The sequence below is a fragment of the Ictidomys tridecemlineatus genome, unplaced genomic scaffold, assembly GCF_052094955.1.
Source record: "Ictidomys tridecemlineatus isolate mIctTri1 unplaced genomic scaffold, mIctTri1.hap1 Scaffold_5503, whole genome shotgun sequence".
Classification (NCBI taxonomy): Eukaryota; Metazoa; Chordata; class Mammalia; order Rodentia; family Sciuridae; genus Ictidomys; species Ictidomys tridecemlineatus.
Window position 1 is genome coordinate 1,036 of NW_027523664.1, and position 14,139 is coordinate 15,174.

The 14,139-nt window shown below is 44.8% G+C and overlaps 1 long non-coding RNA gene across 7 annotated transcripts in view; it reads right to left on the reverse strand.

Moving 5' to 3' along the window:
• Nucleotides 1–1,693: 1,693 nt before the first annotated feature.
• LOC120888583 (uncharacterized) overlaps nt 1,694–14,139 on the reverse strand; it is a 40,010-nt gene continuing 27,564 nt past the window's right edge. For 5 of the 7 annotated variants that reach the window (XR_013433569.1, XR_013433572.1, XR_013433573.1 and 2 more), the window contains exons 14-19: nt 12,287–13,147; nt 10,129–10,199; nt 8,355–8,436; nt 5,635–6,495; nt 3,477–3,547; nt 1,694–1,784 (exon numbers count right to left, since the gene is read on the reverse strand). This is a non-coding gene — a long non-coding RNA (uncharacterized LOC120888583). Of the gene's footprint in view, nt 1,785–3,476; nt 3,551–5,634; nt 6,496–8,354; nt 8,437–10,128; nt 10,203–12,286; nt 13,148–14,139 lie in introns of all 7 variants that reach the window. The other 2 variants (XR_013433570.1, XR_013433571.1) reach the window with 2 other exon arrangements.

The following is a 14,139-nucleotide window of genomic DNA, read 5'->3' on the forward strand; positions in this document are numbered from 1 at the left end:
TACTCAAAGTATGAGCTCTACAAAGTCTTCTGTTCCCACCGAGTCTGCTTTCCCATATCTTGGTCATCTTTCAAGGATTTCCATGAAATGACTGTCTCACAAAATGAGCTCTGAATAGGGTCAGGACTCACTCAGGACTAGAGCACATTTGTAGCTTGCTAAAAGCTCTGGATTCCATCGCACTATGTCCCCCTGCCCAGAATAGGGAAGGAGATGAGAGCTGTCTTTTTGAACAAAGCTAGTGCTTCTACAATTATAGAGATCCCCTCTGAACCATTGACATCACTGCAAAATGCAGCCTCCAGGCCTGCAAGTGCGGCACAGGGAAATGACTCGCTCAAGTTTGACTCCATGTACCATTCTCCTCTACTTTGAGTAATCTACGGACAGACAGTACTCCCAGTTTTCATGTGAAGGCAGACCTACTGAAGACAGCTGAGATGCATTCCCTGATTCCTCATCACAGTCTCCAAATGTACCTAGCTAACTTCTTGCTTGCCTTCCTCCTTTCCCTTACCCTTCTGCTTTTCAGAAAGAACCTCGACCACGGTGGTCTCCATCTTGATTGTCCACTTGATTGTCTTTGTAGGGATTTCTCCCACTCACACTTTTTCTCAAATAACCTTACAAGGACCTTCCCCCTTGTCAAGAGCCATGCTCAGGGATGAAAGCAAAACCTTGGCCTTCCATCTGTCTCCTTTGGTCCTCAGCTATCTCCCCATGGCTCTTCACTGAGGCTTCATTAAGGAGAAGCCCATTGCCTGACTCCTCAGAATGTGCTCTGAGGGCCAGGAGCATTGGAATCACCTTAGAACCCATTACAGATGCAGAATTCAAGACCTGCCGAATTGCAATGCTTATCTTGAGCCTGGTCCCCAACAGATGACCCACGGGAGTGGAGAGATGCAGTCTGTGGGAGTCCAACCCTAAATTCTTCAACTTCAACTGCCTATTTGGAATCCAGCCACAGTCTCCTCTCTACCAGGTCCCCCAAATCAAAGATGTATAAGGAGTCAATTTTTCCAGGGGACCTTCGGTCAGGCTGGGGCCTTGGTGATCAATCCATAACCGACCCTACACTTGCCAAGTCCACGAGGGTGCTCCAAAAAATACCAGCGTTTCTTAGGATGTTCAATTCTGTTTGTGGCTGTGGGAACATGTCAGTTTACGGGTGGTGCATCAAGGTAGCTCTGCATGACCTGGGACTGAGTTCCTGAACACCTTTCTCACCAGGAGGAAGATAGGAAGATTGGAACAACTGGCACTACATCTCATGCCAAGTTTGGTCCCTGAAGCTCACAAGGCTTTCTGGCATTCTCTAATATGCTTCTCTCCCTGTCTCTCTCTTTCTCTCTCTGTAGCCAGTCATCTGAGATTCCCCCCTTCACGGTGCACACCTGCTTGCTTCTTTTCTCTCCATTGACTCCCTGTACTCTGTTTTGCTCCTTCTTCAATCCACCTTCTACTGTCCCCTCCAGTGTTTCCCAACCTTAGTCTGCTCAGGTTTTGAATCATTGGTTCCAATCACCTCATGACACTCTGGATGTTACCTGTCCCTCAAAAGGCAGGAGATGTACCCATTGTTACCTTCCACTACTCAGTAGATTCCCGTCTTCCACTATTCAAATAGGCTGCTGCTTAGGATTGAAATAAATATGCTGTCCACTGTAATTTTTTATATGAAAAATATAAAGGCTCTTACCTTCCAGAGTATGGGCTTCCTTTTCAATCATATCCTCAGAGGAAGCATCCAAGCTCTCTCCTGAGCAAATCTCAGAGACTCTCTGGTAAAATTAATATCAAAATTGATATCATTTAAAATTAATATCAATAACCGATTCTGAATCAGCATTTTAAAGCAGACATGTCACTTGGGCTGTGCACGTCGGTGAGGATTAAAAAACGAGACAAGTCTAATCTTCCAAAATTGAACGATTGAAAAGAGAACTTCACATATCCTCCCCCATGAAGACCAACTTTCATCTTCACATGGCTACTGACTCTGAAAGGAGAAGGCCACCACAGAAGAAACACATCCTCCCGAAACATACTATCTGATGCCCAAAACTGCGCAGACATACTACTCCTGGAACACCTAACCCGACTCAACGTTTTCTAGCATAAAGAGAGAATGATATTTGAAATATACTCCAGCACATTCTGACAAATTCGGATATCAGCCAGCATTACACACTGGCAACATTCTGATGACAGGACATTTGTGAGAGAATCACCTTGGTTTCTAAGAATTTGAATTATGCTATGCTGAAGGGAAACGGAACAGCGTTACCTGGGCCTCCTTAGCTGAACAAAAACTTTTGCAATCTAAATAACCTTTGGGGAAATTTTCACTGAGAGGAAGACTCATCCTTCGCATATGATGCCAAATTAGGGAGAGAAAGGTTTCTCCATTTTGCATTTACCTAACTTGGGCTTAATGTTGTGGTTGTGTAGGAAACACTTTCTAGTCAAAAAGAAAACAGTGACAGAAAAGGGCACCAAGGCATAAAAGTGATTTTGAGTACACATTTTCAGACCCCCTGGTACATGAAAATTGAATAGGCCAGCAGACAGGCACAAAGAGAGTGTGGAAGAATCTAGCAGGGCAACTCAGAATATCATGGGATTGAAAATGTCTTTCCTGATTGCATAGTCCGAACATTCAATGTGGATCTATGGGAAAGCAAAGGTGTCTTTCTTTTCTTTCTTTCTTTCCCTTTCTTCCTTTTTTTCTTTTTTCCTTTCTTTTTTCTTTCTTTCTTTTTTTTCTCTGTCCTTCCCTCTCTCTCTCTTTCTTTCTTTCCTTTTAAATATTCATTTTCTATCCTGCTCCTTTTGTCAATTTGTTTATTACTTCTGCAAGCCTTTGGGGGAGTTTCTTGGATCTTGGAGATACAAGATCCTATTCTTGTGTCAACAGTAATGTTTTAACATCTTCCTTTCCTATTCTTGCCCCTTCCCCCATTTTCTCATGGCTCTCTTGCCTGAATGCTCAGGAAGCTGTGTTCCAGAATTGACCCAGTTCTCTCATGGGGAATAGACACTGAAGACAAGGCCTCTTGAAATCCATGGCCCTTGATTAGAGGCTAGTAGTATAATCCTAACCTTTTGGGCCACAAGTAGGGACCACGCCATTGGTGTTTTTCATTAGTTCATCATAATAACCATCTGTTAAATCAGTCTAATATTTGATCATAAGTCATTGATCATTTCAGGTGGTTATCCAAATGGAAGCAGAAAACCCCAAGCAATTTTAGGCCTCAGACCTAAGGAGCAACTAGTTCAATAAGGTACCATGAATTCTGAAATGGTTTGCACATTCTTAAACTTTCCAAGTGTTTTTAGACCTAAGGACTCAGTGATGATCTCGGCTTGATGAGAATAGTCAGAGAGGTCATTTCATGGGGCCTACTGTCCATGAGTAGAGCAAGGCAAGTGTTGGGAAGCCAGGAAGGGAAATGGACATGTTTACATACCTTTGGCTTCCGCATCTTGGAACCACCAAGGGTTGTGCCCGCTTCCTCTGCCTTCACATGGAAATGTGGTTCTGCTGACAAATATGCAGATTGACATAAATGAATTAGAACATCCTGAACAGGGATGCTGTGTCCTAATGCAAATACATAGGTCTAACAGTAATTCACTTCTCTTTTCCCACACATGCATTTACCTGCAGCTTCACTTTCAGCTGAATGCTGATTTTATTACTTACATTGCTACTGTGTGTGAGTGAGTGATCCTGGAATGGAACCCATGGACTTTGGCATGCTTGGCAAACACTCTGCCACTGGATTTTCTCCCTTGGGATCCTATTCTAGGTATTAGGAAAACCATTGGATGAAGCTGACATAAATTTCCTAGGTACACACACTGGTGTTTCTTGCATTGCTCCTTGGCTAGCTCTTTACTTGTTTTTCCACTGGATGATTCCCTTAGTTCTGGATCATCACGATTTCTGGGTTGCAGGGAACAACATTATGGGTCCCATCCTCAGTCAATGGTGTCAGTCACCATTGCCAAGAGTCTTGATTTACTTGACCTGATAGTTGACTGAGCTCCTGGTAAGTGCTAGTGTGGATAAAAGACTTCAGATGTGGTGGTGTTCCTGCAGGTAGGGCCAGAGCAGTGTCTCAATGAGTGAGCACGGGGGGAGGGGGGGGGCAGCCAGGGGTCGGAAATGGTGACAGCAAGGAAGGGATTTGCAAGGGAGAGAAACAGACCATGATTCAATGGCATCTGCATGGCTCAAAACCAATACAGTTGGAGTCGTGTCAAGTGACCGAAAGGAGAGGGGACAGGGATGCATACACTGAGAGAGGCCCAATTTACACTCTGAAAGGTTTCTAGTTGACTTGACAACACTGGGACCATCACGTGCATAAAACATCAGTGCCTAAAGGCAACGTGGGTACACCCAGGTTCATGCCTCATATGTGCAGTGTAGGGAGAACAACATGACACATCCCCTGGGTACATGGAATGTGAGGGGCCTGTGTGAAATTGGTGGCGAATGTGTAGAAGGCAACCGCCCAATAGAATATCCATGCACACCTGGACTGGGGGGAGGGATGCAGACATGTAGAGGACACCAAGGAGCAAGTCGTCAGTGCGAGGGAACAATGAGCTTTTTTAAGTGAATTCAACTAAAAATCTGTGTCCCTAGAACAGGAGATCACTTCACAAGTCTATAGAACATATGCAATCAGATGGGACATGAACTAGAGGACAGGATTCAGGTTTTTGTGTTCACCATCTGGTTTCTGTGCTGCTCAGCTGCCTACACTGAGGAAAGTGTTCTTCATGTTTGGCGAGTGATGTCCTGAGCTGGCATTCAGGCTCAGTGGTAGAGAAACTGCTTCGCATGTCAAGGTCCTGGGTTCTATTCGCTCCCTTGAAAATGAGTATTACAGGCATGAATAGGAATAGGATCGATGGCATCAGTGTCTTGAAGGAGGAACTCTGGATGGGCAGCCTCAGAGACCATGCGAGGAAGTGATTGCCTATGACCCAATAATACAATATTTCTTTTTGGAAAGAGGAGAGGGGAAACATATAGTGATGTAACATATTAAGTGAGTGCAGAATAAAGCACACAGAAGGAAAAGGTCACTGACGGAGTAAATCCGTGCATAGAGCACAATATGGGTGTGAGCCATCAGAGAGTACACTGGGTGTCGTGGTAGCAAGCAATCTGATTGTTTTTACGTGTCTTCTTCATATGTCTCACTGGCTCATCATCTATTTTTGTGTCCAAGTCCAATATGGACCTCAGTCTCTCAGGAGCCTGACACTCCCGCCTAGCTGTCCACTGCACATCTGGAAACTCTGCAGCACGTTAGCCTAAGCTTCCTCATTCATGATTATAAATCCCTAAATCCAGTGGTGGATCTTGGGGTTTACACACAACCGAGTTAATGCTTGCCTTGAATGGTATTTTTCTCAGGTTGATAAAGGCAATTTTGTACCAACGTGAATGCCCACGTTGACATTGGCCTTTTCTGTATCCAATCTCCCCTTCCAATGGGGGATACCAAAGAATGAGGAATGGGAGCCTTTCAGAGGTTTTCACATAATGCCACCATTTCAGGTGTGTCCATAGACGCCTTTCCAAAGAACTCCTAGTGCAAAATGTACCTGGTGTGATAGTCTTGACATCCTTCCTCCTGGCACCCTTCATCTCTGGGTCTGTACTTTCACCAGAATGTCTCAATGCAGTGGGAGGCTGGATGGGTTTGGGAAAATGATATCAAATAAATGCTGTGTATTTACTGCAATGTGTAGGTCATAGGAAGAGAAGCGCAAGGTGCAATTACCTTCAAGGAAGGAGCCCTCTGAGATCCTGAAAAGGAAAAGGGACACAGAGTCAATTAGCCATGCATGTGACAAAACCAGCCATAGCTTGGTCTCATATTAAGAAGGAGCTGGACACTCATGCTTCACTTTGGGAATAACTTTGGTAGCCTTGGGCCCTTTAGGGTTTGTGTGCATATTTCCTGGTTTTGGGTCCTCAAAACCACAAGGCTGCATGGTACCACCTTAAACCGGGGCAGAAACGTAGGTTGAATCAACACAAGCAGTGAAGTTTCCAACCCTGAGACTCTTTGCAATAGCCATAAATCAAAGAGGAAAGCGAATGGATGCCACCGGAAAGAGGCACAGTGAGGAAAGATGTGATGGCACATATGTTCCTTGACACCTATGGGAGTTCTTCAGTGCGCTGCACTCCCAACACCTGAGCTGTTCCTCCAGTTGTGCTAGAAGTCAGTGAGCACCAATTGTGTAGAGTCCAGTGAAAGGGGTCATCCATTTCTGATCCAAGAACTTTGCCTCCACCCATTGCCTGACATACACACTTTCGGCAGAAGGGCTCATTCAAAACATTCTTGATTTCCATACCCACGGGGGACACTGGTGTGCCCTCCTTTCTTGCATCCTCTGGTTTTGAGAACTTGAGCTTGCTTGATGAAGACACAGGAGAAGACAGAGGGCCCATTTCTGAGAAAGCAATGGATGGTAAGATTAATATCTCAAAGTATGGTAAAGCAAAGGGAAAAAGGGAAAGAGTCGACTGTGTTATCGCACAAGTATTTCCTACCCATAACTTTCCATACTTAAAACTTGTGGCAAGGCCCATGAAAAATAAGTCTTTGGATACTCAAAGTATGAGCTCTACAAAGTCTTCTGTTCCCACCGAGTCTGCTTTCCCATATCTTGGTCATCTTTCAAGGATTTCCATGAAATGACTGTCTCACAAAATGAGCTCTGAATAGGGTCAGGACTCACTCAGGACTAGAGCACATTTGTAGCTTGCTAAAAGCTCTGGATTCCATCGCACTATGTCCCCCTGCCCAGAATAGGGAAGGAGATGAGAGCTGTCTTTTTGAACAAAGCTAGTGCTTCTACAATTATAGAGATCCCCTCTGAACCATTGACATCACTGCAAAATGCAGCCTCCAGGCCTGCAAGTGCGGCACAGGGAAATGACTCGCTCAAGTTTGACTCCATGTACCATTCTCCTCTACTTTGAGTAATCTACGGACAGACAGTACTCCCAGTTTTCATGTGAAGGCAGACCTACTGAAGACAGCTGAGATGCATTCCCTGATTCCTCATCACAGTCTCCAAATGTACCTAGCTAACTTCTTGCTTGCCTTCCTCCTTTCCCTTACCCTTCTGCTTTTCAGAAAGAACCTCGACCACGGTGGTCTCCATCTTGATTGTCCACTTGATTGTCTTTGTAGGGATTTCTCCCACTCACACTTTTTCTCAAATAACCTTACAAGGACCTTCCCCCTTGTCAAGAGCCATGCTCAGGGATGAAAGCAAAACCTTGGCCTTCCATCTGTCTCCTTTGGTCCTCAGCTATCTCCCCATGGCTCTTCACTGAGGCTTCATTAAGGAGAAGCCCATTGCCTGACTCCTCAGAATGTGCTCTGAGGGCCAGGAGCATTGGAATCACCTTAGAACCCATTACAGATGCAGAATTCAAGACCTGCCGAATTGCAATGCTTATCTTGAGCCTGGTCCCCAACAGATGACCCACGGGAGTGGAGAGATGCAGTCTGTGGGAGTCCAACCCTAAATTCTTCAACTTCAACTGCCTATTTGGAATCCAGCCACAGTCTCCTCTCTACCAGGTCCCCCAAATCAAAGATGTATAAGGAGTCAATTTTTCCAGGGGACCTTCGGTCAGGCTGGGGCCTTGGTGATCAATCCATAACCGACCCTACACTTGCCAAGTCCACGAGGGTGCTCCAAAAAATACCAGCGTTTCTTAGGATGTTCAATTCTGTTTGTGGCTGTGGGAACATGTCAGTTTACGGGTGGTGCATCAAGGTAGCTCTGCATGACCTGGGACTGAGTTCCTGAACACCTTTCTCACCAGGAGGAAGATAGGAAGATTGGAACAACTGGCACTACATCTCATGCCAAGTTTGGTCCCTGAAGCTCACAAGGCTTTCTGGCATTCTCTAATATGCTTCTCTCCCTGTCTCTCTCTTTCTCTCTCTGTAGCCAGTCATCTGAGATTCCCCCCTTCACGGTGCACACCTGCTTGCTTCTTTTCTCTCCATTGACTCCCTGTACTCTGTTTTGCTCCTTCTTCAATCCACCTTCTACTGTCCCCTCCAGTGTTTCCCAACCTTAGTCTGCTCAGGTTTTGAATCATTGGTTCCAATCACCTCATGACACTCTGGATGTTACCTGTCCCTCAAAAGGCAGGAGATGTACCCATTGTTACCTTCCACTACTCAGTAGATTCCCGTCTTCCACTATTCAAATAGGCTGCTGCTTAGGATTGAAATAAATATGCTGTCCACTGTAATTTTTTATATGAAAAATATAAAGGCTCTTACCTTCCAGAGTATGGGCTTCCTTTTCAATCATATCCTCAGAGGAAGCATCCAAGCTCTCTCCTGAGCAAATCTCAGAGACTCTCTGGTAAAATTAATATCAAAATTGATATCATTTAAAATTAATATCAATAACCGATTCTGAATCAGCATTTTAAAGCAGACATGTCACTTGGGCTGTGCACGTCGGTGAGGATTAAAAAACGAGACAAGTCTAATCTTCCAAAATTGAACGATTGAAAAGAGAACTTCACATATCCTCCCCCATGAAGACCAACTTTCATCTTCACATGGCTACTGACTCTGAAAGGAGAAGGCCACCACAGAAGAAACACATCCTCCCGAAACATACTATCTGATGCCCAAAACTGCGCAGACATACTACTCCTGGAACACCTAACCCGACTCAACGTTTTCTAGCATAAAGAGAGAATGATATTTGAAATATACTCCAGCACATTCTGACAAATTCGGATATCAGCCAGCATTACACACTGGCAACATTCTGATGACAGGACATTTGTGAGAGAATCACCTTGGTTTCTAAGAATTTGAATTATGCTATGCTGAAGGGAAACGGAACAGCGTTACCTGGGCCTCCTTAGCTGAACAAAAACTTTTGCAATCTAAATAACCTTTGGGGAAATTTTCACTGAGAGGAAGACTCATCCTTCGCATATGATGCCAAATTAGGGAGAGAAAGGTTTCTCCATTTTGCATTTACCTAACTTGGGCTTAATGTTGTGGTTGTGTAGGAAACACTTTCTAGTCAAAAAGAAAACAGTGACAGAAAAGGGCACCAAGGCATAAAAGTGATTTTGAGTACACATTTTCAGACCCCCTGGTACATGAAAATTGAATAGGCCAGCAGACAGGCACAAAGAGAGTGTGGAAGAATCTAGCAGGGCAACTCAGAATATCATGGGATTGAAAATGTCTTTCCTGATTGCATAGTCCGAACATTCAATGTGGATCTATGGGAAAGCAAAGGTGTCTTTCTTTTCTTTCTTTCTTTCCCTTTCTTCCTTTTTTTCTTTTTTCCTTTCTTTTTTCTTTCTTTCTTTTTTTTCTCTGTCCTTCCCTCTCTCTCTCTTTCTTTCTTTCCTTTTAAATATTCATTTTCTATCCTGCTCCTTTTGTCAATTTGTTTATTACTTCTGCAAGCCTTTGGGGGAGTTTCTTGGATCTTGGAGATACAAGATCCTATTCTTGTGTCAACAGTAATGTTTTAACATCTTCCTTTCCTATTCTTGCCCCTTCCCCCATTTTCTCATGGCTCTCTTGCCTGAATGCTCAGGAAGCTGTGTTCCAGAATTGACCCAGTTCTCTCATGGGGAATAGACACTGAAGACAAGGCCTCTTGAAATCCATGGCCCTTGATTAGAGGCTAGTAGTATAATCCTAACCTTTTGGGCCACAAGTAGGGACCACGCCATTGGTGTTTTTCATTAGTTCATCATAATAACCATCTGTTAAATCAGTCTAATATTTGATCATAAGTCATTGATCATTTCAGGTGGTTATCCAAATGGAAGCAGAAAACCCCAAGCAATTTTAGGCCTCAGACCTAAGGAGCAACTAGTTCAATAAGGTACCATGAATTCTGAAATGGTTTGCACATTCTTAAACTTTCCAAGTGTTTTTAGACCTAAGGACTCAGTGATGATCTCGGCTTGATGAGAATAGTCAGAGAGGTCATTTCATGGGGCCTACTGTCCATGAGTAGAGCAAGGCAAGTGTTGGGAAGCCAGGAAGGGAAATGGACATGTTTACATACCTTTGGCTTCCGCATCTTGGAACCACCAAGGGTTGTGCCCGCTTCCTCTGCCTTCACATGGAAATGTGGTTCTGCTGACAAATATGCAGATTGACATAAATGAATTAGAACATCCTGAACAGGGATGCTGTGTCCTAATGCAAATACATAGGTCTAACAGTAATTCACTTCTCTTTTCCCACACATGCATTTACCTGCAGCTTCACTTTCAGCTGAATGCTGATTTTATTACTTACATTGCTACTGTGTGTGAGTGAGTGATCCTGGAATGGAACCCATGGACTTTGGCATGCTTGGCAAACACTCTGCCACTGGATTTTCTCCCTTGGGATCCTATTCTAGGTATTAGGAAAACCATTGGATGAAGCTGACATAAATTTCCTAGGTACACACACTGGTGTTTCTTGCATTGCTCCTTGGCTAGCTCTTTACTTGTTTTTCCACTGGATGATTCCCTTAGTTCTGGATCATCACGATTTCTGGGTTGCAGGGAACAACATTATGGGTCCCATCCTCAGTCAATGGTGTCAGTCACCATTGCCAAGAGTCTTGATTTACTTGACCTGATAGTTGACTGAGCTCCTGGTAAGTGCTAGTGTGGATAAAAGACTTCAGATGTGGTGGTGTTCCTGCAGGTAGGGCCAGAGCAGTGTCTCAATGAGTGAGCACGGGGGGAGGGGGGGGGCAGCCAGGGGTCGGAAATGGTGACAGCAAGGAAGGGATTTGCAAGGGAGAGAAACAGACCATGATTCAATGGCATCTGCATGGCTCAAAACCAATACAGTTGGAGTCGTGTCAAGTGACCGAAAGGAGAGGGGACAGGGATGCATACACTGAGAGAGGCCCAATTTACACTCTGAAAGGTTTCTAGTTGACTTGACAACACTGGGACCATCACGTGCATAAAACATCAGTGCCTAAAGGCAACGTGGGTACACCCAGGTTCATGCCTCATATGTGCAGTGTAGGGAGAACAACATGACACATCCCCTGGGTACATGGAATGTGAGGGGCCTGTGTGAAATTGGTGGCGAATGTGTAGAAGGCAACCGCCCAATAGAATATCCATGCACACCTGGACTGGGGGGAGGGATGCAGACATGTAGAGGACACCAAGGAGCAAGTCGTCAGTGCGAGGGAACAATGAGCTTTTTTAAGTGAATTCAACTAAAAATCTGTGTCCCTAGAACAGGAGATCACTTCACAAGTCTATAGAACATATGCAATCAGATGGGACATGAACTAGAGGACAGGATTCAGGTTTTTGTGTTCACCATCTGGTTTCTGTGCTGCTCAGCTGCCTACACTGAGGAAAGTGTTCTTCATGTTTGGCGAGTGATGTCCTGAGCTGGCATTCAGGCTCAGTGGTAGAGAAACTGCTTCGCATGTCAAGGTCCTGGGTTCTATTCGCTCCCTTGAAAATGAGTATTACAGGCATGAATAGGAATAGGATCGATGGCATCAGTGTCTTGAAGGAGGAACTCTGGATGGGCAGCCTCAGAGACCATGCGAGGAAGTGATTGCCTATGACCCAATAATACAATATTTCTTTTTGGAAAGAGGAGAGGGGAAACATATAGTGATGTAACATATTAAGTGAGTGCAGAATAAAGCACACAGAAGGAAAAGGTCACTGACGGAGTAAATCCGTGCATAGAGCACAATATGGGTGTGAGCCATCAGAGAGTACACTGGGTGTCGTGGTAGCAAGCAATCTGATTGTTTTTACGTGTCTTCTTCATATGTCTCACTGGCTCATCATCTATTTTTGTGTCCAAGTCCAATATGGACCTCAGTCTCTCAGGAGCCTGACACTCCCGCCTAGCTGTCCACTGCACATCTGGAAACTCTGCAGCACGTTAGCCTAAGCTTCCTCATTCATGATTATAAATCCCTAAATCCAGTGGTGGATCTTGGGGTTTACACACAACCGAGTTAATGCTTGCCTTGAATGGTATTTTTCTCAGGTTGATAAAGGCAATTTTGTACCAACGTGAATGCCCACGTTGACATTGGCCTTTTCTGTATCCAATCTCCCCTTCCAATGGGGGATACCAAAGAATGAGGAATGGGAGCCTTTCAGAGGTTTTCACATAATGCCACCATTTCAGGTGTGTCCATAGACGCCTTTCCAAAGAACTCCTAGTGCAAAATGTACCTGGTGTGATAGTCTTGACATCCTTCCTCCTGGCACCCTTCATCTCTGGGTCTGTACTTTCACCAGAATGTCTCAATGCAGTGGGAGGCTGGATGGGTTTGGGAAAATGATATCAAATAAATGCTGTGTATTTACTGCAATGTGTAGGTCATAGGAAGAGAAGCGCAAGGTGCAATTACCTTCAAGGAAGGAGCCCTCTGAGATCCTGAAAAGGAAAAGGGACACAGAGTCAATTAGCCATGCATGTGACAAAACCAGCCATAGCTTGGTCTCATATTAAGAAGGAGCTGGACACTCATGCTTCACTTTGGGAATAACTTTGGTAGCCTTGGGCCCTTTAGGGTTTGTGTGCATATTTCCTGGTTTTGGGTCCTCAAAACCACAAGGCTGCATGGTACCACCTTAAACCGGGGCAGAAACGTAGGTTGAATCAACACAAGCAGTGAAGTTTCCAACCCTGAGACTCTTTGCAATAGCCATAAATCAAAGAGGAAAGCGAATGGATGCCACCGGAAAGAGGCACAGTGAGGAAAGATGTGATGGCACATATGTTCCTTGACACCTATGGGAGTTCTTCAGTGCGCTGCACTCCCAACACCTGAGCTGTTCCTCCAGTTGTGCTAGAAGTCAGTGAGCACCAATTGTGTAGAGTCCAGTGAAAGGGGTCATCCATTTCTGATCCAAGAACTTTGCCTCCACCCATTGCCTGACATACACACTTTCGGCAGAAGGGCTCATTCAAAACATTCTTGATTTCCATACCCACGGGGGACACTGGTGTGCCCTCCTTTCTTGCATCCTCTGGTTTTGAGAACTTGAGCTTGCTTGATGAAGACACAGGAGAAGACAGAGGGCCCATTTCTGAGAAAGCAATGGATGGTAAGATTAATATCTCAAAGTATGGTAAAGCAAAGGGAAAAAGGGAAAGAGTCGACTGTGTTATCGCACAAGTATTTCCTACCCATAACTTTCCATACTTAAAACTTGTGGCAAGGCCCATGAAAAATAAGTCTTTGGATACTCAAAGTATGAGCTCTACAAAGTCTTCTGTTCCCACCGAGTCTGCTTTCCCATATCTTGGTCATCTTTCAAGGATTTCCATGAAATGACTGTCTCACAAAATGAGCTCTGAATAGGGTCAGGACTCACTCAGGACTAGAGCACATTTGTAGCTTGCTAAAAGCTCTGGATTCCATCGCACTATGTCCCCCTGCCCAGAATAGGGAAGGAGATGAGAGCTGTCTTTTTGAACAAAGCTAGTGCTTCTACAATTATAGAGATCCCCTCTGAACCATTGACATCACTGCAAAATGCAGCCTCCAGGCCTGCAAGTGCGGCACAGGGAAATGACTCGCTCAAGTTTGACTCCATGTACCATTCTCCTCTACTTTGAGTAATCTACGGACAGACAGTACTCCCAGTTTTCATGTGAAGGCAGACCTACTGAAGACAGCTGAGATGCATTCCCTGATTCCTCATCACAGTCTCCAAATGTACCTAGCTAACTTCTTGCTTGCCTTCCTCCTTTCCCTTACCCTTCTGCTTTTCAGAAAGAACCTCGACCACGGTGGTCTCCATCTTGATTGTCCACTTGATTGTCTTTGTAGGGATTTCTCCCACTCACACTTTTTCTCAAATAACCTTACAAGGACCTTCCCCCTTGTCAAGAGCCATGCTCAGGGATGAAAGCAAAACCTTGGCCTTCCATCTGTCTCCTTTGGTCCTCAGCTATCTCCCCATGGCTCTTCACTGAGGCTTCATTAAGGAGAAGCCCATTGCCTGACTCCTCAGAATGTGCTCTGAGGGCCAGGAGCATTGGAATCACCTTAGAACCCATTACAGATGCAGAATTC